Source organism: Natator depressus, chromosome 8, assembly GCF_965152275.1.
Source record: "Natator depressus isolate rNatDep1 chromosome 8, rNatDep2.hap1, whole genome shotgun sequence".
Classification (NCBI taxonomy): Eukaryota; Metazoa; Chordata; order Testudines; family Cheloniidae; genus Natator; species Natator depressus.
This window is the reverse complement of record NC_134241.1, coordinates 1,915,720-1,932,457: the sequence shown is the minus strand read 5'-3', so window position 1 is coordinate 1,932,457 and position 16,738 is coordinate 1,915,720. Positions and strand designations below refer to the sequence as shown.

The 16,738-nt window shown below is 45.5% G+C and overlaps 2 protein-coding genes across 2 annotated transcripts in view; both read left to right on the top strand.

Annotated features, from left to right (window-relative positions):
* The window catches only part of SPINK1 (serine peptidase inhibitor Kazal type 1), a 33,252-nt gene extending 18,773 nt beyond the window's left edge, over positions 1-14,479 (top strand). The window contains exon 5 of the mRNA XM_074960201.1: positions 14,143-14,479. The gene's annotated coding sequence lies outside the window, so the exon portion shown is untranslated. The remainder of the gene's footprint in view (positions 1-14,142) is intronic.
* Positions 1-16,738, top strand: part of HRH2 (histamine receptor H2) — a 148,374-nt gene that overhangs the window by 65,267 nt on the left and 66,369 nt on the right. The window lies entirely within an intron of this gene.

Sequence of the window (16,738 nt, the reverse complement as noted above, 5' to 3'; positions counted from 1 at the left end):
AGAGAATCATAGAATATCAAGGTTGGAAGGGACCTCAGGAGGTCATCTAGTCCAACCCCCTGCTCAAAGCAGGACCGATCCCCAATTAAATCATCCCAGCCAGGGCTTTGTCAAGCCTGACCTAAAAAACCTCTAAGGAAGGCGATTCCACCACCTCCCTAGGTAACGCATTCCAGAGTTTCACCACCCTCCTAGTGAAAAAGTTTTTCCTAATATCCAACCGAGACCTCCCCCACTGCAACTTGAGACCATTACTCCTCGTCCTGTCCTCTTCTACCACTGAGAATAGTCTAGAACCATCCTCTCTGGAACCACCTCTCAGGTAGTTGAAAGCAGCTATCAAATCCCCCCTCATTCTTCTCTTCCGCAGACTAAACAATCCCAGTTCCCTCAGCCTCTCCGCATAAGTCATGTGTTCCAGACCCCTAATCATTTTTGTTGCCCTCCGCTGGACATTTTCCAATTTTTTCACATCCTTCTTGTAGTGTGGGGCCCAAAACTGGACCCAGTACTCCAGATGAGGCCTCACCAATGTCGAATAGGGGGAAACGATCATGTCCCTCGATCTGCTGGCAATGCCCCTACTTATACAGCCCAAAATACCACTGGCCTTCTTGGCAACAAGAGCACACTGTTGACGCCTATCCAGCTTCTCGTCTACTGTAACCCCTAGGTCCTTTTCTGCAGAACTGCTGCCTAGCCATTCGGTCCCTAGTCTGTAGCGGTGCATGGGATTCTTCTGTCCTAAGTGCAGGACTCTGCACTTGTCCTTGTTGAACCTCATCAGATTTCTTTTGGCCCAATCCTCTAATTTGTCTAGGTCCCTTTGTATCCTATCCCTACCCTCCAGCGTATCTACCACTCCTTCCAGTTTAGTGTCATCTGCAAACTTGCTGAGGGTACAATCCACGCCATCCTCCAGATCATTAATGAAGATATTGAACAAAACGAGCCCCAGGACCAACCCTTGGGGCACTCCACTTGATTCTGGCTGCCAACTAGACATGGAGCCATTGATCACTACCCGTTGAGCCCGACAATCTAGCCAGCTTTCTATCCACCTTATAGTCCATTCATCCAGCCCATACTTCTTTAACTTGCTGGCAAGAATACTGTGGGAGACTGTATCAAAAGCTTTGCTAAAGTCAAGGAATAACATGTCCACTGCTTTCCCCTCATCCACAGAACCAGTTATCTCATCAGAGAAAGCCATTAGATTAGTCAGGCATGACTTGCCCTTGGTGAATCGTTGCTGACTGTTCCTGATCCCTTTCCTCTCCTCTAAGTGCTTCAGAATGGATTCCTTGAGGACCTGCTCCATGATTTTTCCAGGGACTGAGGTGAGGCTGACTGGCTTGTAGTTCCCCGGATCCTCCTTCTTCCCTTTTTTAAAGATGGGCACTACATTAGCCTTTTTCCAGTTGTCCGGGACCTCCCCCAATTGCCATGAGTTTTCAAAGATAATGGCCAATGGCTCTGCAATCACATCCGCCAACTCCTTTAGCAGTCTCGGATGCAGCGCATCCGGCCGCATGGACTTGTGCACGTCCAGCTTTTCTAAATAGTCCCGAACAACTTCTTTCTTCACAGAGAGCTGGTCACCTCCTCCCCATGCTGTGCTGCCCAGTGCAGTAGTCTGGGAGCTGACCTTGTTCGTGAAGGCAGAGGCAAAAAAAGCATTGAGTACATTAGCTTTTTCCACATCCTCTGTCACTAGGTTGCCTCAGTCCTTCAGTAAGGGGCCCACACTTTCCTTGACTTTCTTCTTGTTGCTAACATACCTGAAGAAACCCTTCTTGTTACTCTTAACTGTGACAGGGTAGGGCCAGATGGCTACAGAAGAGTAATAGAAGGCAGATATATTAGCCCCAGGTTAAGTAGGTCCCTTTTCCCTGGGTAAGGTAACAGGGAAGGTTCCAGAACAATCAGGAACCTTCTGGAGACAATTAAGACAGACAGGCTGATTAGAACACTTGCAGCCAATCAAGAAGCTGCTAGAATCAATTAAGGCAGGCTAATCAGGGCACCTGAGTTTAAAAAGGACCTCACTTCAGTTTGTGTTGCGCTTGTGAGGAGCTGGGAGCAAGAGGCATTGCAGCTGAGAGTGAGAACGCGGACTGTTGGAGGACTGAGGAGTACAAGCATTATCAGACACCAGGAGGAAGGTCCTATGGTGAGGATAAAGAAGGTGTTGGGAGGAGGCCATGGGGAAGTAGCCCAGGGAGTTGTAGCTGTCGCCCAGCTGTTCCAGGAGGCACTCTAGACAGCTGCATTCCACAGGGCCCTGGGCTGGAACCCGGAGTAGAGGGCGGGCCTGGGTTCCCCCCAAATCCTCCCACCTCCTGGTCAGACACAGGAGGAGTCGACCTGGACTGTGGGTTCATGAAAACAGCCAAGCTGAGGGCTGCCGTGAAGCTCCAAGGCGAGCAAATCCACCAATATGCGCAAGACCCACCAAGGTAGAGGAGGAACTTTGTCACAACACATCTCTTGCTAGCTGCAACTCCAGGTGTGATTTGGCCTTCCTGATTTCACTCCTGCATGCCTGAGCAATATTTTTATACTCTTCCCTGGTCATTCGTCCAATCTTCCACTTCTTGTAAGCTTCTTTTTTGTGTTTAAGATCAGCAAGGATTTCACTCTTAAGCCAAGCTGGTCGCCTGCCATATTTACTATTCTTTCGACACATCGGGATGGTTTGTCCCTGTAACCTCAATAAGGATTCTTTAAAATACACCCAGCTCTCTTGGACTCCTTTCCCCCTCATGTTATTCTCCCAGGGGATCCTGCCCATCAGTTCCCTGAGGGAGTCAAAGTCTGCTTTTCTGAAGTCCAGGGTCCGTATTCTGCTGCTCTCCTTTCTTCCCTGTGTCAGGTTCCTGAACTCAACCATCTCATGGTCACTGCCTCCCAGGTTCCCATCCACTTTTTGCTTCCCCTACTAATTCTTCCCGGTTTGTGAGCAGCAGGTCAAGAAGAGCTCTGCCCCTAGTTGGTTCCTCCAGCACTTGCACCAGGAAATTGTCCCCTACCCTTTCCAAAAACTTCCTGGATTGTCTGTGCACCGCTGTATTGCTCTCCCAGCAGATATCAGGGTGATTGAAGTCTCCTGTGAGAACCAGGGCCTGTGATCTAGTTACTTCCGTGAGTTGCCGGAAGAAAGCCTTGTCCATCTCATCCCCCTGGTCCGGTGGTCTATAACAGACTCCCACCACGACATCACCCTTGTTGCTCGCATTTCTAAACTTAATCCAGAGACTCTCAGGTTTTTCTGCAGTTTCATACTTGAGCTCTGAGCAGTCATACTGCTCTCTTACATACAGTGCAATTCCCCCACCTTTTCTGCCCTGCCTGTCCTTCCTGAACAGTTTAATATATCCATCCATGACAGTACTCCAGTCATGTAAGTTATCCCCCCAAGTCTCCGTTATTCCAATCGCATCATAATTCCTTGACTGTGCCAGGACTTCCAGTTCTCCCTGCTTGTTTCCCAGGCTTCTTGCCTTTGTGTATAGGCACTTGAGATAACTCGCTGATCGTCCCTCTTTCCCAGTATGAGGCAGGAGCCCTCCCCTCTTGTGCTCTCCTGCTCATGCTTCCTCCCGGTATCCCACGTCCCCACTTACCTCAGGGCTTTGGTCTCCTTCCCCCGGTGAACATAGTTTAAAGAAGGAGATGTAAGCCCCAGCGAGTGGTGAGTCATGGGAAGCGGGTGCATCTCCTACTTGCTTTATGGTAAGAATTTCTGCATGAGTCTGAAAATCTAAACGCTCATTTAAAAATGTGAATGGGACCATTTGTATGAGAGAGGCATGTGACCCCATGCTCAGGGACCCCTGAGTTCTAATCCCCGCTCTGCCCGCAATGCCCGCTGCAGCCGCTGGCTTAGCTGGTGTATGGCACCCAGCGCACGTATGCCATTGCTACTCGGCTTTATTGTACAAAAAAAGGGCCCCATAAATATAAATGAGACCAACTGAAGACAGAGATACATACTTGATGGAGCTGTGTAGAGGCATAAATTATTCTGCAGCACATTTGGCTGTCAGAGCAAGCTTTGTGCCTTAGTACAGTGTTGGGATGTAATAAAGATAAGATGTTAGAGACTCATTTTATGATGCTCTCTTCTGCCCGCAGAGCTGTTTATCTTTCTTTTCAACCTTCCAACTTTCTTACTTTGATTCTGATTCTATCCCAAAATGCAATTGTAACCAGGGAGTCATCATTGCACTGGCATGGTTCCAGGGGGGTCCCGCAGGGTTTTGTTCTTGGCCCTGCGCTATTTCATACTTTTCTCAATGACCTGGAAGAAAACATAAAATCATCATGGATAAAGTTTGAAGATGACACAAAAACTGGAGGACTGGTAAATAATGACTAGAACAGGTCACCAATACAGAGCGATCTGGATCACATGGTAAACTGGGTGCAAGCAAATAATACGCTATATAATATGACTAAATGTAAATGTATCTATAAGTATCAACAAGGGGAACAAATATTTAGTAATGGGGCTTTTCAATCTAGCAGAGAAAGGCCTAACGTTATCCAATGGCTCTAAGTTGAAGCTAGACAAATTCAGACTGGAAACAAGGTGTAAATTTTTAACACAGAGGGTAATTAACCATCCGAACAACCTGCCAAGGGTCATGGTGGATTCTCCATCACTGACCATTTTTAAATCAAGACTGGATGTCTTTTCTAAAAGCTCTGCTCTAGGAATTATTTGGGGGCAGGTCTCCAGCCTGTGTTCAATAGGAGGTCAGACGAGATGATCACAATGGTCCCTTCTGGCCTTGGAATCTATATTTTTAGGTTTCAGAGTAACAGCCGTGTTAGTCTGTATTCGCAAAAAGAAAAGGAGGACTTGTGGCACCTTAGAGACTAACCAATTTATTTGAGCATGAGCTTTCGTGAGCTATAGCTCACTTCATCAGATGCATACTGTGGAAACTGCAGAAGACATTATATACACAGAGACCATGAAACAATACCCCTCCCACCCCACTCTCCTGCTGGTAATAGCTTATCTAAAGTGATCATCAAGTTGGGCCATTTCCAGCACAAATCCAGGTTTTCTCACCCTCCGCCCCCCCCACACACAAACTCACTCTCCTGCTGGTAATAGCCCATGCAAAGTGACCACTCTCTTTACAATATGTATGATAATCAAGATGGGCCATTTCCAGCACAAATCCAGGTTTTCTCACCCCCCCCCACCCCCCTCTAAAAACCACACACACAAACTCACTCTCCTGCTGGCAATAGCTCATCCAAACTGACCACTCTCCTTACAATGTGCATGATAATCAAGGTGGGCCATTTCCAGCATAAATCCAAGTTTAACCAGAACATCTGGGGGGGGGGGGGTAGGAAAAAACAAGGGGAAATAGGCTACCTTGCATAATGACTTAGCCACTCCCAGTCTCTATTTAAGCCTAAATTAATAGTATCCAATTTGCAAATGAATTCCAATTCAGCAGTTTCTCGCTGGAGTCTGGATTTGAAGGTTTTTTGCTGTAAGATAGCGACCTTCATGTCTGTGATTGAGTAACCAGAGAGATTGAAGTGTTCTCAGACTGGTTTATGAATGTTATAATTCTTGACATCTGATTTGTGTCCATTTATTCTTTTACGTAGAGACTGTCCAGTTTGACCAATGTACATGGCAGAGGGGCATTGCTGGCACATGATGGCCTATATCACATTGGTGGATGTGCAGGTGAATGAGCCTCTGATAGTGTGCCTGATGTTGTTAGGCCCTGTGATGGTGTCCCCTGAATAGATATGTGGGCACAGTTGGCAACGGGCTAAATTGGTTAGTCTCTAAGGTGCCACAAGTACTCCTTTTTTATATATATATATTTTAGGACATGTGTGAATAAATAATTCAACAGATTAAAAAAATGAGGAGGAAAGAAAGCAACAAAGCAAGTAACAGCCCCATCATCTTTCACCAGGTAGAGTGTGAGGCAAGTGAATGGCTGCAATAAGGCTGCCAGGCCATCCAAAAATAGACTGAAAATACAGCGTTTGTTTAGAGTTTTATTGACAACAGATTGACTTAACCAAAGTAAAACACATCTGACCATTTCCCCCACAGCCCAAAGGAAAATCAATGACACTGACAGTTCTGGTTTCTTTTCCTTTAATCCCATTTCAGTGATAAAGACTTGGCAATGGGGAAGTCTGTGTTCCACGGATTCCCAGGGTGTGCACTGCTGGGTTGTCATTGCAGTGTGTGTCATGCTTGTGCAAGGTGCTACACAACAGAAGGAGGGGGTCTGTTTATCCAGAGAACAGGTGTAGCAGAAGCAACAACAGCAGCGGAAGCTCCCCATTATCTCACTGCCAACCCACAGAGACCTCATCTCGGCACCCCCAGCTCAGTTGTTCACTCCAAGACTCAAAGCTACTGTGATCCTGAGACTTCCTTAAAGGGAACCCGACCTAGACTACAAACCATGTTCACAGAAGAGCACTGCACAGCTGAAAGTTACCAATAATGTCTGGCCTCCAGTGATATGGACTGGATTTGAACCAGGTTCTTAGACATGAAAGGTCCAGTAGTCCATTGCCAGTTCCCCAAGTCCCCAGCTGGGTGGTTTGGGACTATTTTTTCAGGCATTTGGCTGATGTTTGTTAGATTTAGCCTGAGATGATCGAAGCCCTGGAAGCAAATTGAAAATAACTCTTTTCTAGAAAATCCATCAGAAAACAAACTGAGGGCCAGTTTGTTTTGGTAAATTTGTTTCTAGATGATTGGATTTAAAGAGTCAATGGGAAAGCTGACATTAAATTCCTTGGCCACCTGTAGATCTTTGGGCTCCCTGCAATATACCTGCCTTGCAGTTAACAGTTCGTCTGGCACTGAAGAACTCTTTTGACAGGAAAACTCCAGCAAATCTCCAGATGGCTTTTAAAACCCATTGGGCCAGTCAACATGCACCTCTTCCAGCTAGCATGGAGGGTTTTTTTAACCAGATAAAGAATAAAACTATGCTTTGTTATCAGGAAAGATAAATCCCTGGCAGTATAATCAATGCCCAGCAGCCCCTCTCACAGTCTTTGCATGGTCTAGTGCATGGGTTACCCCCTCAGAGGAGTCACAGAGAGATTTCAGGGGGGTTGTGACCACCCTACAGCTAGATGGGAGAAGATCCCCAAGTTTCTTCTCTTGTAACATGGGGTCAGAGTATGGAAAAAATGGAGAATCCTGGTCTAGTGCTTAACACCAAGGGATGTGAGTGTCCTAGGTTCTTCTTGCAGCTGAGCTACTGACTCAACCCTGCAATCAAATCACCAGGAGCAGCCTGGCACGTCCAGTGATTCCTGTTGAGTTCAGCAGGACTCCACATGGCCGTAAGGATCTGACCGCGTGGACTTGCCTGCAGGGTCAAGACCTTCCTCTGCAACCGTCTTGTTCTCCAGGAGATGCAATCTCACCACCCAGCCAGGAAAGCCAGCTGGAGAGAGACTGGAATTTCCCTGCACACCCTGGGCCACTATCCTGGAAACAAGTTGCTTATCACTGGCAGCCTGGCTAATGATTGCCACCCATCCACTCCCCATTTCTGGCTGGGTTTATTGAAAAGACTATGGCAAAACAACTGTGCAGATCTCTCAGACTTCCCTGGCCCTTGTCAGTCTGGGTTGAGGACTGGGAGCGGCACTGGTTGGTGATCTGCTCCTGGGGACAATTGGAGATCAGGTCCCCAGATGACGTTATTAGCTCTGTCAGTTGTTTCCCACGTTGCTGACCACGAGGTGTTCTCAGCTTGCCTTGATGTTGGCAGGGATATGGGGGGCACTGCTGATGCTTCATTCCTTTCTCCCTGCTGCTGATGCTGGGCTGGTGAGGCCACAAAGCTCTGAGGCACATGGAGAGAGCTGACCGGTGGTGCTCTATTCCTTGGAGCAAATAGTGACAGATAAATATCCCTTTCATGGCATGCACAATACAGTGTGAAGTCAGCAAACCCCAGTAGAAGAATATGCTTTGAGCATATGCAGCTGCCGGCAGGGCATTCCCCATGGCCATATTTGACACTTGTCTTTGATGCATCTGCCAGCTGCAAGTAAGTCCCATCGGTAAACAGACCCCTCATTTCATGCTGGATGCCCATGCAGCGTGTGCTTTGCTGTGGAAGCAGATAAAAGCTTCCCCGAAATGGGCAGTTAGCCATGCTTTGGTAACAGACCAGCCAGCTCCCTGCTACTTGCTTTGGTGTCTTTGGGTTTTTTTAAAATCTCGATTACTGGTGTTTCATGGCCATGTTCCATACCCGTCGCTATTTCTCTCCAAATGTCTCATCAATTACTACTAATGAGTTGGAGCTCCCAGCTTTTTGGCATTGCAATATTGGCAGAAATTCCTCCTGAAAGGTTGTTTAAAATGATAATTGTGTTGTGGAAGTTTGAGGTGTGACACCAACAGCATCTGCCATCTAACTGTTATTAGACACAGTGGAACCCTATGTAGGCTTGGAGCCGATACACAGAGCAGAATCTTTAGGTGCCCAGTTTAACAGCAAGTCTATGAATCGCACAGCATTGTGTTCCAGTTGAATACTGCCTGCAGATGTGGTCGCCTCACCTCAAAAAAGATATATTGGAATTGGAAAAGATTCAAAAAAGGGCAACAAAAATTATTAGGGGTTTGGAATGGCTTCTGTATGAGGAGAGATTAATAAAACTTGGACTTTACAGCTTGGAAAAGAGACAACTGAGAGGGGATATGATAGAGGTCTATAAAATCATGAGTGGTATGGAGAAAGTAAATAAGGATGTGTTATTTACTCCTCATAAAATTTCACCAAATGAAATTAAGAGGCAGCAGGTTTAAAACAAACAGGAAGTATTTCTTCACGCAACGCACAGTCAACCTGTGGAACTCCTTGCCAGAGGATGTTGTGAAGGCCTAGACTATAACAGGGTTCAAAAAAGAACTAGATTAAATTCATGAGGATAGGTCCATCAATGGCTATTAGCCAGGATGGGCAGGGATGGTGTCCCTAGCCTCTGTTTGCCAGAAGCTGGGAACGGGTGACGGGATGGATCACTTGATGATTCCCTGTTCTGTTCATTCCCTCTGGGGCACCTGGCATTGGCCACTGTCGGAAGACAGGATTCTGGGCTAGATGGGCCTTTGGTCTGACCCAGTGTGGCCATTCGTAGGTTCTACTGCAGCTGGTCAGACAGTCTGGACAGGCTCCACGTAATGCAGACACCACTTCGGATACCATGACCTGCTGAAAGCAGCGGTGAAAATAAAAGATTTGAATGTGTTGGAATGTGATAGCAGTTGGGTAGGAGAGGGCCCAAAGGGTTTTAAATATGATTATGTGCACGCACTGGCTCAAACTCATCCAGCCAGTTTCCCCTGATTGGTTTAGGTCTCTATCTTCTGCGTCCAGATGCCAAGCTATTCCAAGCATCACACAAAGCACCAGAGGCATCATCGTACCGATTTTAGAAAGTTTCCCATTTTGACTGGGTTTGGGCATAAATTCTGTAATGTGAGCAATAATGAAACCAGAAGTTAAGCAAGCCTGCAGCCCAGAACACCTCTGGGCTTGTGATTTCACAAGCTTGAGCCAGTTTTGACTTGGAGGAGAGTTCCCCAGGAATTACCCAGGCCCCACAGAAAGTAGTTCTGGAGGCATGCTGAATGGTATTCTTAAAGAGAGGTACAAAATATTTGTGCTGAAATGCAAAACTGCTTGAGATCCAAAGGGGTATTTTTTTGCAATTATTAATAAATTTGAAAATGGGCCAATTTCAAAGAAAATGTTCCCAAAGTAGGTGCAAGCTTCTAAGCACCAAAGGAACATTTTCACAGTGATGCCATATCTAGCTGTGTGCAAAACAGCCTCATTTGTGAGCATGAAGCTGTGAAAAGGTGCTTATTCGGGGAAGAAAGGTGGCAAAACCAAGCAAAAATGTTATATTTTTAATGAAAAAAACAGAATTTCATTTAAATTTTAGGGGGAAATGGGGTCATGGAACTGCAAAAATGCATCTGAAATTCCATGAAACAAATATTGTGTAACGTGCAGATCTCTTTAGGATTGTGGACTTAGTGAGTCCTTTTGCCAAGGGAGAGTAGCACTGTGTTGATTCAAAGTATCTGTCGCCACATTTCTGTTGCATGTTGGGTTGATCGATGGGCTCCACTAGAACTGGGAGAAAGTTTTCCAGTGGGACTTTTCTGCTGAAAAATACCATTGTGTCAAAATCAAAACTTTCGGCAGGAAAGTGTCAATTTCAATGAAATTGAAAAAAATGAAGCGAAGCATTGTGATGATGTTGAAATGCTCTGTCTCGTTTTCATTTTGAAACGACTTTTCATTTCAAAATTTTTTATATTCTATTCCAACTTATAATAGAGTATAAAACCTTTAAAAGTCAAAATTAAAACAAAGCATTTTGATTGACCCAAAATGATTTTTCCCCCAACATTTGCCTTTGGGGGACATTTCAGAATTTGTTTTCATTCCAAATTGGAACATGTCAAATTCTGAAATCACCGAATTGCTCATGAAATGAAAACTCCAGTTTCTGCCCAGATTTAGGCTCCACACTGCCAGCAAACAAAGGGATGTTCCTCTAAATCTCAAACCAGCACATTGTGGCATTGCACCCCATATTCTTCATAGTGATATTATTATGATATACGTATGGCAAAATTATGATGTGTTTTATGCAAGATGGGTCATGTGAAGTGTCTGACTTATTGAATACGATTATCCTATTTATATGCATGTATCATTTTTGTATCTGAAGTTAGGAATATTGCCTATGTATCTGTATTACAAACGTGTTTACACCTGGAGAACGCCCCCTAGACAAGATGCTTTCATTCTGAAAAGCTGGGTGGAGAAGGGCCATTAGAGAAAACAATAGGCCTTAGAAGAAGCTTATTTCCCACCTGGGGTGCCTTCCTGAGGACACTACAGACAGCCTCCCAGTAATGGCTGCTGTGACACTACAGGGACATGTGACCAGGTCACCTGGTGCTGGACTCCATCTTGCGATATCAGTATTTTTCCACTGACTGGGCATGGGAACCAAGCTTTGAAACAAAGGTTTTCCGCCCGGGGTGCCAATGGTGGGTGGGGGGCAGAGGGGCAGGAGTGTCGTTCCCCCCCCCCGCCCTGAGTTTCACACAGGTGTGTGAGCTCCCAGGTGGACCTCTTAACTACAGCCCAGCCTTAGTGCGAAATGTAAATGCTGCAGGGGAGGGGTGGCCCTGGGACAGGGAGTCAGGATTTTGTTTACAAACAGAGGCAGGGTGATTAAGATAAGAAAGGTTTCAGAGTAGCAGCCGTGTTAGTCTGTATTCGCAAAAAGAAAAGGAGGATTTGTGGCACCTTAGGGACTAACCAATTTATTTGAGCATAAGCTTTCGTGAGCTACAGCTCACTTCATCGGATGCAACACCCATTTTTTTCATGGTTTGTGTGTATAAAAAGATCTTATGTACTTTCCACAGTGTGCATCCGATGAAGTGAGCTGTAGCTCACGAAAGCTTATGCTCAAATAAATTGGTTAGTCCCTAAGGTGCCACAAGTCCTCCTTTTCTTTTTAGAGACTAACCAGTTTATTTGAGCATAAGCTTTCGTGAGCTACAGCTCACTTCATCGGATGCATACTGTGGAAAGTACAGAAGATCTTTTTATACATACAAACCATGAAAAAAATGGGTGTTTATCACTACAAAAGGTTTTCTCTCCCCCCACCCCACTCTCCTGTTGGTAATAGCTTATCTAAAGTGATCACTCTCCTTACAACGTGTATGATAATCAAGTTGGGCCATTTCCAGCACAAATCCAGGTTTTCTCCCCACCCCACCACAAACCCACTCTCCTGTTGATAATAGCTTATCTAAAGTGATCACTCTCCTTACAATGTCCCAGAAGTCACACATAAACACCACCCTATACCGGAAACCTACTGACGGCTATTCCTACCTACATGCCTCCAGCTTTCACCCTGACCACACCACATGATCCATCGTCTACAGCCAAGCTCTGCGATACAACCGCATTTGCTCCAACCCCTCAGACAGAGACACATACCTACAAGATCTCTATCAAGCGTTCTTACAACTACAATACCCGCCTGCGGAAGTGAAGAAACAGATTGACAGAGCCAGAAGAGTTCCCAGAAGTCACCTACTACAGGACAGGCCCAACAAAGAAAATAACAGAACGCCACTAGCCGTCACCTTCAGCCCCCAACTAAAACCCCTCCAACGCATTATTAAGGATCTACAACCTATCCTGAAGGATGACCCAACACTCTCACAAATCTTGGGAGACAGGCCAGTCCTTGCCTACAGACAGCTCCCCAACCTGAAGCAAATACTCACCAGCAACAACATACCACACAACAGAACCACTAACCCAGGAACCTATCCTTGCAACAAAGCCCGTTGCCAACTGTGCCCACATATCTATTCAGGGGACACCATCACAGGGCCTAACAACATCAGCCACACTATCAGAGGCTCGTTCACCTGCACATCCACCAATGTGATATAGGCCATCATGTGCCAGCAATGCCCCTCTGCCATGTACATTGGTCAAACTGGACAGTCTCTACGTAAAAGAATAAATGGACACAAATCAGATGTCAAGAATTACAACATTCATAAACCAGTCGGAGAACACTTCAATCTCTCTGGTCACACGATTACAGACATGAAAGTTGCGATATTACAACAGAAAAACTTCAAAACCAGACTCCAGCGAGAAACTGCTGAATTGGAATTCATTTGCAAATTGGATACTATTAACTTCAGCTTGAATAGAGACTGGGAGTGACTAAGTCATTATGCAAGGTAACCTATTTCCCCTTGTTTTTTCCTCCCCCCGACGTTCTTGTTAAACCCTGGATTTGTGCTGGAGATGGCCCACCTTGATTATCATACACATTTGTAAGGAGAGTGATCACTTTAGATAAGCTATTACCAACAGGAGAGTGGGGTGGGGGGAGAGAAAACCTTTTGTAGTGGTAAACACCCATTTTTTTCATGGTCTGTGTGTACAAAAAGATCTTCTGTACTTTCCACAGTATGCATCCAATGAAGTGAGCTGTAGCTCACGAAAGCTTATGCTCAAATAAATTGGTTAGTCTCTAAGGTGCCACAAGTACTCCTTTTCTTTTTAAGATAAGAAAGGGCTGGTGATTAAATTAAGGATCTGGAAGTTTAGCCTTTAAAAGAGAAATCCCTCTGTGGAGGGCGGAGGGGTTGCTTTAGAGAGAACACAGAGGAATCAGAAAAAGAACAGCCAAGCCCTCTGAGCCAAGGTTATGCTCAGAAAAGGGGGAGATTTGGGGGCAAGGTGAAAAGAAGGGGCCAAAACCAAGGGAAGAGATAGCAGCGTATAGAGACGTTCCCACTCTACCTGTGGTACTTGCGTGGTCCCATCACCGTAATATCTGAGCTCCTCACAAGGTCTAACTTATTTCTCCTCCCAGCCCCTTGGTGCAGTACAGCAGGGCTGATATCTTCATTGTACAGGTGGGGCACTGAGGCACACAGAGACTAAAGGCCAGATTTTCAAAGGTATTTGCCACCTAGTGGGATTTTCAGAAGTGCCTAGAAGGTTCGGTGTTTGTAAACCCCACTACATACCTAGCTGCATTTATGGGTGCCTAAAAACCTTTGAAACTCTGTCCCTAAGGCACCAGCCTGAGGTCAGACAGCAAGTCCATGGGGAGGGAGCAGAATCCAGGTCTCTCACGGCTACCTCCCTATCTAGCAGATCAGCCACTCTCTCTGCTGCATGCTTCAAAAAAAGAGGATAGATGGGAGGAAAAGCAAGGCGGCCAGTTCTCTGAGACTCCAGCAAACGGTGACAGGAGGTCGGGATGGAGGTCGTGGTTGACAGCATGAAAAGCAGCACAGAGATCAGGAAGGCTGGAGGATGAGAGTCAGATGAGAGGTGATCACTTAACTCCCAAGCGGTGGCAGGTTCTGCCCCATGCTGGGTTGTAGAGCAATGGCTGCCAGGCAATTTTACATTTTAACTGAAAACCATTGTGTTTGGTCGTTTTTTGTTCTGAGTTTGAGAAAAGGAAGGAATGAGAGAGTGTCAAATAAGTATCCGATGTGTTTGTGTCTCAAATTTGTAGGGTTTCAGCTGTATCCAGGCCAATTCCAGAACAAAGAACAGAAACTGCATCCACAGAGTCCATAAAGTCGGCGATTATTGTCATGATTTGTACTATTCGCTGGCCATCATCTGTGCACTCAGCACTGTTCAGAATATGCCAGAAGATGTAGTCCCTGAGCCAATGTGTATAAAATGTGTAGCCCTGGACAAGATGGCTCAGACACGTAAGTAAGAAGTGTAGAGTTATTCAGCACACGTTAATATCAGTGAGTGGAGGCACTGATGGCAGTCAAAGTTTTACTGGATTACGGACGAGAAGATTTGACCCTCCAACTTTCTTTCAAGAGGAAGAGCTGCCCAGAGCTCCTGTGCCTGTTTATTTTCCTTTCCTGCCTGCAGTGGCCCTGAGAGACCTCAGAAGTCTCAGCTTTTTCTCAACTTTAAAATATAGAATTTTCTTGGTGTTTGGTTTTAAATATTCTCCTGTGAGAGCTGCAACTCCAGTCGCTGTCATGTTGTGCTTCAGAGCCTTCTGGAAAGTCACGAGCCTTTCAACAGAAGGGAAAGCCGTGTTACCAACTCTCATGATTTTGTCATGAGTCTCATGATAATTATGTTCCTTAAAGCCCCAGCTCCTGGAGTCAAGTGATCTGCGATGATTTCAACCTTCATTCTTAAAGAGAAATGAAGTTTCTAGCCCTCCTGGCTGTGGAGAAAGCATCAAAATGTGACCCCAGGGCACCCAAAAGGCTCAAACAGCAGAAGGCAAATAGAAAGATCCCCAAATCTATTATTTTTACATAATCTCATGATTTTTGAACATTTGGGGTTGGCGACCCTGTGAAAGTCACTTGAAAGGGTCAGTTTCACGCCTGTTTAAGGCCAGTTTCTAGTCTGTTATTTGTAGTGGGGTAACACCCCTACAGCCCCAGGCAGGTGCAGTTTAAACTCACTGGGCCTTGTTGCCCTAGGAGGATGTTTCCAACATTAAATGATCTAGTCCAAGCTTGAGGAACTGCAAAAAAGTGATAGAAAGTCCTCTAGATTTTTCTACAGTTGTTTCAGCTGCTGTATTCCAGAGTTAGTAACAAGAATATACATTACAATTTGAAGCCAAACCAGTGTCCCTTAAGTGACTTGACATAAGATGTGAGAACATGTTAGTATTAGAGCTGAGTGGGTCTAATGTTTATTTAATCTTCTTTTTTTATATAGGAATTAGATACAGTGCCCTATCAGCTAATTTATAATTTATCTGCAAAAAAAACCTGGAGTTTTCAGGTGCCTAAGTAGCCCCTGGAATCACGGTTAAAGTTGTCCCCCTTTCCCCCCCTCCCCCCAAATCTGAAATGGCGCCCCTGTTCCCGCCATATGCAAAAGCTATATAAGGTAGGGGAGTGATATAATCTAGGTTCTGCACTGACTGCCCACCCAAGGATATTCCTGGAAACGCCCGAGAAACAAAGTCTTAACTGGGGGAAGTGCTGGACCCAGGCTAAAGCGATTTTTAGCCTGTGAATGGAACACCTGGGATTCTAAGCTGTAAGCAAGTGCAGCTTTCCCCTTAAGAATCTGCAGCCCACTTGTATCATCACTTAGGGTGAGGATCTGCTATTCATATCCTATCTGTTTAGAATATTAAGCTTAGTTTGCATTTTTGTTTATTTGCTAGGTAATCTGCTTGATCTGTTTGCTATCCCTTATAATCACTTAAAATCTGTTTTGTAGTTAATAAACTTGTTTTTGCTTTGTCTAAAACCAGTGTGTGGGAGTCATAACTCAGGGCAGAAAGCGGTTGTATATTCCTCTCCACATTGAGGGAGGGGGTGAATTTTATGAGCTTATGCTGTACAGTTCCCTGTGTCGCGCTAGACAGTATAATTTTGTGTTTACACTCCAGAGGGGGTGCATGCTTGAGTAGCTGGGAAGTTCCCTAGCTGGAGCCTTCCCATGCAGGGCTGATCACAGCATCTGCAAGTAACTACAGCTGGGTGTATCCCTGTCTGTATGGGTGCTGGTGAACATGCAGGCTGGAGCCTGGAGAGAGCTTGTCACAGCAATACCGTGTAAAGGAAGCCCAGGCTGGTGGGTCGCGGGGCTCAGTGGTACCCCAGTTCCAGGTGGCATCCCAGGGGGAACCTGTCACACCCATCTCAGCCCACTTCCTCCTTTTGAATAACAATTGTTATTATTTATATTACCATAGCACCTAAGGCAAGATGGATACAGACAGGCAGAGGAATACAAGGAAACAAGACAATATTTGGTCAGCGTCATCGACTGTGCTCTCAACACACCTAGCAGCCTGAGTATTGCCAAGTTTTTTATGGGCATCATGGCAAAGGAGAGTTTTGAGGAGGGGTTTGAAGGCGGACAACTGTTTACACTGTGGAACCCATGTAATTACATAAAGCTATTTTACCTGTGCTCAGTATTTAGTGCTTCATAAAAACTGAGAGGTGATCATCTTAAATCCATTTCTGCAACCCTTATTCACAGGGATAATTCCAGAAGGCTAGCAACACTGGTCTTGTTCACATTTCAAGAGGACTAGAGCAAATATTAGCTTGGAAGCAAACTAAATAACGCAATCAGACATCAAAGCCTTAGCACCT